Source organism: Siniperca chuatsi, linkage group LG20 (genome assembly GCF_020085105.1).
Source record: "Siniperca chuatsi isolate FFG_IHB_CAS linkage group LG20, ASM2008510v1, whole genome shotgun sequence".
Lineage (NCBI taxonomy): Eukaryota > Metazoa > Chordata > Actinopteri > Centrarchiformes > Sinipercidae > Siniperca > Siniperca chuatsi.
In genome coordinates, this window is record NC_058061.1 from 352501 (window position 1) to 360323 (window position 7823).

The 7823-nt window shown below is 39.4% G+C and overlaps 1 protein-coding gene and 1 long non-coding RNA gene across 5 annotated transcripts in view; one reads left to right on the plus strand and one right to left on the minus strand.

Moving 5' to 3' along the window:
- ebf3a (EBF transcription factor 3a) overlaps positions 1-946 on the plus strand; it is a 71992-nt gene extending 71046 nt beyond the window's left edge. For all 4 annotated transcript variants that reach the window (XM_044178993.1, XM_044178995.1, XM_044178994.1 and 1 more), the window contains exon 16: positions 1-946. This exon is cut by the window's left edge and continues 1001 nt beyond it. The gene's annotated coding sequence lies outside the window, so the exon portion shown is untranslated.
- LOC122867787 overlaps positions 1-6626 on the minus strand; it is a 6950-nt gene extending 324 nt beyond the window's left edge. The window contains exons 1-2 of the long non-coding RNA XR_006375992.1: positions 6287-6626; positions 1-2099 (exon numbers count right to left, since the gene is read on the minus strand). The exon at positions 1-2099 is cut by the window's left edge and continues 324 nt beyond it. This is a non-coding gene — a long non-coding RNA (uncharacterized LOC122867787). The remainder of the gene's footprint in view (positions 2100-6286) is intronic.
- Between the last annotated feature and the right edge of the window lie 1197 nt (positions 6627-7823).

Sequence of the window (7823 nt, forward strand, 5' to 3'; positions counted from 1 at the left end):
CTGGTTTACTTCTGCTGCTGTCAGCCAATCAGAGCCCAGTATTGTGACAACTTCGTCTGTACATGAATTCAGTTTAACTTGTTTTTAGCAGTTGAATATCATGAAGAACGTGTTTCTGACCCGCAGTCAATAATAATAATAGTCAATAATAATTTGGGGCCTTTTGTTGTTTTAATAAACTCAACACAGAGTCTTCTGACCTCTGGAAGCACAATGAAAAGATCAACTAAAAGAAAGAGTAATGAATGAAAATTATCTTCCTCCCGTTATTAGCCCCGCCCTTCTTTCTTTAGCCACGCCCCTGCCTGTATGTGTTAATTTATTTTTATCTGTTTTTCTTTTTTATGCTCGCACTGTAAAAACAAATCTTGCATCCTCATAGGCTATCTGTGACTATCTGTCTTCTTGTTCAAAGTTGTCTCATTTATTCTAGCTCCTCCTCCTCCTCAAGCCCCGAGCTCTTAAACCACGCCCATTCACCCAAAACCCCGCCCCCTGTGTTTTCTCTGTGGGTTTTGTGATTTTTGCCAAAGTTGTAGCTGGCTGAATATTTATACGTCACTGTGGTTGATCACGGCCCCCACCCCGTCACTCAGCTCACCGAGGGAAACTCTTTTGTAACATACAGATTATAAATAGTGTATTTATATCTCAGATTGTTTTTGTATAAATGGATGTTGAGTCATGTCGTCTTCATGGGGTTTTAGACATGTGTGTGTATGTGGTGGTGCCACACTGAAAAACAAACCATTGTTTTGTATGAAAAAAAGAAAACTGAATGTTAATGTCTTCACACATTTATAGCGCTGTCAATCAAAGCTGATGTTTCCATTCAGCTCCACTCATTTTGGTTTTTGTTGTTTTTAATGTAAATCTTGTTTTAATGACTGTTTGGCTGTACTGAAATGATTTCCTCACAGTGAATAAAGTCAGCAGGTCGCTCTGACAGACTTTCGCTTTCTTTTAGGCCTGAAGTACATTTTGTGAAAATAGAAATATGAGTGAAACAACAAATAAAATGTAATGGGACAAAATTTCTGACCATATAAATGCAAATAACCTGGACCCAGGTTAAATTGTAACCTGGCTGCCTTAAAATTTTAAGTCAGGTGAACTAAGGATCTCCAGTTCTTTGCACTTTTATTTGAATTTCTTAGAATAATCTGTCACGTTGAGGAGAGGATCTCCAACCTTTCGGAGCGGTGCCTTGGAAGCCACAACCATGAGCTCTGTTTTGTTGCTGTTTAGCTTAAGTAGATTAGATGACATCCAGGTATTTCTGTTGTGCAGGCAGTTGACAAGGGACTGTAGGGGGAGCTGAGTGGATGGTTTAGTGCTGAGGTACAGCTGAGTGTCATCGACATAGCAGTGGAAGCTTAGGCCATGGTAGTCCATGACAGATGTCGGGATAATCCTGATATCGTGCCAGAGAATAGTCACACAGCAACACAGGACTGGAAAATGTTGAGACAACATAGGAAGTAGTAGAGACCTACAGTGAAAAGCAGAAATTGACTCATATTGAGAAGCAGGAATATACAGTACATGCCAGCAGCCTCTCGACGCAAGCAAATGAGATGTATTTATCAACAAGAAAGAACTTTCAAAGATACATGCTCTTTTTATTACTCAAAGACAGACCATCAATTCAAAACATTACATTCATGTGGCAGATGCTTTTGTCCAAAGAGACTTACAGTGACTGCATTGAAACTCAAAAGGAACAAGAGCTAGATGTCATCAAAAATTGGAATTGCAACCCTCCCAAATGAACTGCTTAAAACACAAAACCAAAGGTTCCAGAAGCAGAGGAGGAGTGGAGGGTTTCACTCCCCTGTAGGGCAGCACCAAAGCTCACTCTGGTCCAGGTTGAGCTTTAGATGGTGCAGGTGAACAGCAATGCCTCCACCTGAGTGGAAGACTGGGGAACAAGAATAGCTGGGTGTCATCAGCATAGCAGTGGTAGGAGAAGCCATGCAAGAGTATGACATGACCAAATGTCCGGAGAAGAGGGTCCAGGATAGAGCCTAGTGGAACTCCTGTTGTCAGGTTGTTTGGTCCAGACACCGATCCTCTCCATGGCAACTGGTAGGAGCGACCTGTCAGGTAGGATGCAAACAGAGAAAGTGCTGAGCCTGAGACGCCCAATCGTATAAGGGTCCAGGTTCCGGTGTATGAGGCAAGCCAAGTTAATTTGTAAAGCACATCTTATATACATAGTTAATTCAAAGTCTTTTACTAAATATATTAAAAACATAAAAAAACAGCATTGGAAAGGAAATGTGTAAAGTTAAGAACAGAGACATAAATACAGGATAGGTGAGTGAGATGGTTCATTATGAGTAATTAAGGTTCAGTCAAAGTGCAGAACATCAGAGCTTTGAACCTGGATTTAAAGTTAGTCTAATATCTTCTGGAAGTGTGTTCCAGATCTGTGCTGCTCAGCACCCAAGAAGACCTGTCAGGACCAGAGGGGTCAAATGGTAAAAGACAGTCAGAGATGGATTTTGGTCCTCAGCCACTGAAAGATGTATAAACTTTAAACTTGTTCTCTGACACACTAGAAGTAATTTAACAGACCTAAGAACTGCTGTGACGTGTTCAGGTTTCTTAGTCTTTGGACTCTAGCAGCAGATTTCTGAATGTGCTGAAGTTTCCTGAGAGTTCTTTTGGGGGGAAACCTGAGAAAAGACTGTCACAGTAATCTGACCTGCTGGAAATTAAAGTATAATTAGTTTCTCCAAGTCCTGCCTGGACATGAATCCTCTGATTCTTGCTGTTTTTAAGATGGTAGAACAAAGACTTTGTAATTGATTTGACATTAAAGTTTACACCAAGATGCCCGACTTGTTTTTGGTTCTCAGAGACACAGAGTCGAGATGAGCGCTGACTCTCAGTCTTCCTTCTTCAAAGACAATTATCTCATTTTTGTTTGCATGTTGTAGCTGAAGAAAGTTCAGGCACATCCAATCATTTGTTTGTTTAATGTCCCTGCAGAGAGAATCTACAGTCGCTCGGTGGCAGAGAAGGCAAATTTTGGTGTCATCAACATAATTATATTTGATGTTATTGTTTGGTATAATGTGGCCTGATGGAGGCATGTAAATGTTAAATAGAAGAGGGCCAAGCATTAAGCCTTGACAAACTATGTGGACAGAGGAGAGAGAGTTCGCTCAGTCACTCCAAGGAGGGCTGTCTCAGCTAAGCATCTGCCTTGAATCCAGTCTGATGGGGTCTCAGAAAACAGTAAAAAACTGTAACTGCCAATGACTTCCCGTCAGTGTTGCAAAAACATTTGGTACATCTCTTAGTTCATGAAGAATGATGTGCTCCTCCTCCAGCACCTATGAAAATGTTAGCAGGCCAACTGGAGCCATGTTAGCACAAGAGAAAAAGAACATGATTAGTCTGACATTCTGGGAAATCCTTTCCTGCTGTCAAACTCAAACAGTTTAACATTCAACACAGCTGGAAATACAACTTGTTTTCCTTTATCCAGAATGAGTTTCTGTAGTTGACATCATGTGTTTGAGAAGTCTCTTATCATTTATGTTTCATATCTTTCCTTCTCTTTTCTTTCATTCTGTTAAAAGTGATGATTAAAATGTGTTTTTTTTCTGCTGAGGACAGAAAACAGAGAAAACGATTAATGAACTTTTATTAAATGACTCTGTTCCCTCAGTGGACACAAAAGCACAAACAGGATTTGATTAAGATAAATCACTGATAACCTCAAACCTCATTATTACAGAGACTTGTATTTATTTCTCTTTGATTTCACGTCTCTTTTATTTTCCCTCCAACAGAGTCACAATGAAGATGCCAAACTCACAAAGATTCAACGGTTTATACTGTTTTTGTCTCAGTTTGTCATATATTTAATAGTTATTCTGGTAAGACTTTACAATAAGTTACACAACTTTTTGAGTAGTAACCAGGGAACAAATTAGGAACTAACTGCTAATTTTTAATTACTTAATAGAGAAACGACTGTTAGCGTTATGGTTTGAGGCTAGTAGTTTAGTATTTTGTAAGTGTTCCGCTTCATGTGTCTTGTGTAGTCTTGCTTCCCCTTTTGTTTGTCTTTCCCACCAGTTTTGATTGTTTGCTCCGCCCTGATTGTTTTCACCTGTGTCTCGTTGTCTCCCCTCACCTGAGTGTACTTAAGTCTGTGTTCTCCCTTTGTTCTTTGTCAGATCGTCTTTGTCTTTTGTCAAGCGGCCCGGCCTTGATTACCTGTGTGTTCTATTGGATTATCTTCTGTTTCTCTTGGACCTTGCATGGATTTTGGATTTTGGACTTTACCTGCTCCCTTTTTGAATTGTTTGCCTTTGCTGGACTGCTTTCCTGGTTTGCTCTCTGCCTGCCTGAAAATCCATGTAAGCCCTTGTATTTTTTCATTAAAACACTGAACTGCATTCCTCTGCCTCCGGTGTCTGCATTTTGGGTCCTACTCCTGTTTTCCTGGTTCCCCTGCTTGACAAACCATAACAGTTAGATATCATGTTAAAATTATAATCTCAAAGGTGTCTGTTAAGTCACTATCTATCACCAAATTAATTAACAGTGATTGAGCCTATGGCCCACTGATGAAATTATGAGTCCTTGCATTTGCAGTACTACAAACTGGGTGTCTGTGGTGACTCTGTGGTGTGAAGTAGTCACAGGAATGCAATGTTTTTGTCAATAAGCTTGACACTGACTACTATCGTTAATCAAAAATGTGTCTACAAAATAAGACAACGGTCATTTTTAGCATTTTTTGACAGCGGATCAGTTTGAAATATTGCAGGGAGTAATCAAACAGTCAGGAGCAGCCTCAAGTAAAATGTTGCATTATACTGGGTGGGTAATGAGTAATTTTGCGCTAATGAACATGAAATCATGGTGATAATTCAGTACTCAGTAACCACTCAGTATGATGCACCAATTTACTTCAGGGGGCACAAAACTGGTATCTAATGGACAGGTAATCATGAAAAAATTATTTGTTATTGGTTAAGTGCCTTTGAGCGCATTATTCAGAAGTAATCAAGAACTATGCATTAAGTAAAGGACCATTATAAGAATTCACAGATACCCTCGAACAATTAATTACATATTAGTTCGTTAACATAACATCTAACAGTCGTTTCTCATTAGCTACTCTATAAAATTTGATTAGGAGTTACTCAAGAATTGCCCGTTAACTAATGCTTTACTAGCAGTTAGTTCCTCATTTGTTCCCTGGTAACTATTCAAAATTTTGTGTACCTTTTCTTGTAAAGCGTTATTCTGACTGCTTCTCGAGCATGGAAAAAAAAGCCTTTCTCTTATTGTTTCTAAATGTAGCTCTTGAAGCAGTTCAGCATATCTGATGAAGTCAGTGTACTAGCATGATTCTCGCAATTTTTGGATTGTATTCAAAAGGTTGAAATGCACTTACTGTAAGTTGCTTTGGATAAAAGCATCATCTAAATAAATTTAATGCATGAAGTATTGTTTCAATAAATGTTTTTATGTATATTATTTTAGCCGAAACTCATTCATTTACATTTAAGCAGACTTCTCCTTATCTGATCATTCACCACATCATCACATAAGCTTCTTCTCCTGTTTACCTTTTTAAGATCTTTCCGAGGTGTTATGGGTAGTGCTCAATGTCAAACACAGTGGTCGAAATGAGAGGCTAAATTTTGAGTTTACAAAGTGACATTTTGTACACAGCAACATTTCATCCAAACATACAATCCCCAATGTGAAGAGTCGACAGCGAGGGTGGCGGGAAAATGTCTGAGTCAAGCTTAAAGAGTAACTTAACCCAGTATGCTCTTAGAGTATTTGTGATCTAACAAACTGGTGAGACTACTTAAGTGACTACTTAAGATACATTTTCACAAAAAGGATGAACATTTCAAAGGCAATAGAACGCATGTTAACACGTACAATTTTAAAATTCTAATAAAGTAGTTAACATGAAGATTGGTGAGAATCAGTTTTCCAGAGTTCACATGGTGTTTATACATAATGTAATAAAAAAAAATAAATGAGCAGCAATTCCTAATACAGCAATATGTAATCTAATATAGGGAACACCTTTGAAGTCCACATAGGATGTAACCATAAAAATATATACATATACAAATGATGATTAACTGCTCCAGGGCCCCAGAACTCCAGGGGCCACAAAAGATCTGTTATTACTGTGTCAACTGGTTTATCCAAATCTAATTTAAAATGTGTTTGTGAATATGCAGCAGTAAAGCTCAGTATCAGCTGATATCAGAAGAAGGGCTCAGCCAGTGACCTGTTCCTCCTGCTGAGGTGGTTCTGCTTTTTCTGGTGACATCAGCTGTTAGTTTGGGACAATCCTGTTGTGATGATCAGTCTGATCATCAGCTGCTCCTTCACGTCACTCCTCTCTTCACTCTTTCTATCCTTCCTCTTTCTCTTCTTCTGTCTTTTATCTTCAGGTCTGTTTACATCAGACAAGGTCAGGTGCATTGTGGGAGATGTGTGTGGTGTTTTGATCTTACGCTACCGTGGTTACGACTACTCTGCCAGCTCTTCACCCGGCAACACACACTCACACCTGATGGGGGGCGAGAGACCTTTGACCTCTGAGAGAGAGAGAGGAAATACTTTTATCGTTGAAAACGTTGACCTGTTCCTTTTAAAGAGACGATACAGTTACTATATACTGTTAACTGTTCAGACCACAATAATCACAGTCTCTCTTCTTCTGTCGCAGGATAACATGTGATTCTGTTTCTGTATCCAGGCAAGCCTACACACACACACACACACTCTCTCTCTGAGCTCAGGGGTCTCCCTGAGGACCTGATTGAGAGCAGGGAGCTCTGGTTGCCGTGGCAGCAGCAGCTCCCCTCCTCCATCAACACTCGTTTTCCTTTTTTCACTCATTTCTGTCTCTCCTTTGTTGTCCTCTCTCTCTCTGTCTCTCTGTCTGTCTGTCATTCAGTTCTGTTCAATTGGGCTTTATTGGCATGGGAAACAGATATTAACATTGCCAAAGCATGTGTGAAATAAAGACATAAAATGTGCTATTAGAATATATACAGATAAGTAAGATAATATAGTAATAATAATAATAATAAATATTGACTTGCAGTTAAACTTACAAATACAAGTAAGTGGAAACTACATAAACATGTCCTCGGGTTGTGGTATGTTGATAGATATTGGGCAGCAGGATCTGCCCTGCCTCCTAGGTGTATTTTTAATTTTGAGAGGTCATTTAGCTCTTTGAAATCTGAGATGACAGACTTGAACTTGTTAAAGTAAATGTTCCTTGGGGTCTGATTGGTCCCCACTCTTATGAATGAGGGAAACGAGCCCTTTGCACCAGATGTCTGGAAAACATCCTGACTGTAGTACAATATTGAACAGCTTCAACATGGCACCCTGCATCTCTGGGGTGCTGCATTTGAGCATTTCGTTTTTAATGCTGTCCGGACCACAAGCTTTCCTTGGCTGGAGAGACTTTGTCTGTGTGGTCAGTGTTTCCAAGTATTTGGGAAATCAAGGGGGCTTTGGTTGTCATTGTTTCTTCTAATGTTTGGAGTTTTTCTTTTATAATACATTGATCTGTATCAGATAGATTTATTGGTATGTCTTTGTAAAGATTTTCAAAATGTCTTCAAGTAGGGTTTAACTTATACAGCTTACTGGGTTCCCTCTTTGCGTCACTCATTTGACCTGAGAGTTTAAAGAACACATTTATTTGGTTGTGGTCTGAAAGGGGGGGTTGCTGTCTGACAGTGAAAGCACTGATAGTGGAGGGTCCATGTCAGTGACTGCATGGTCTACTACACTCGACCCAA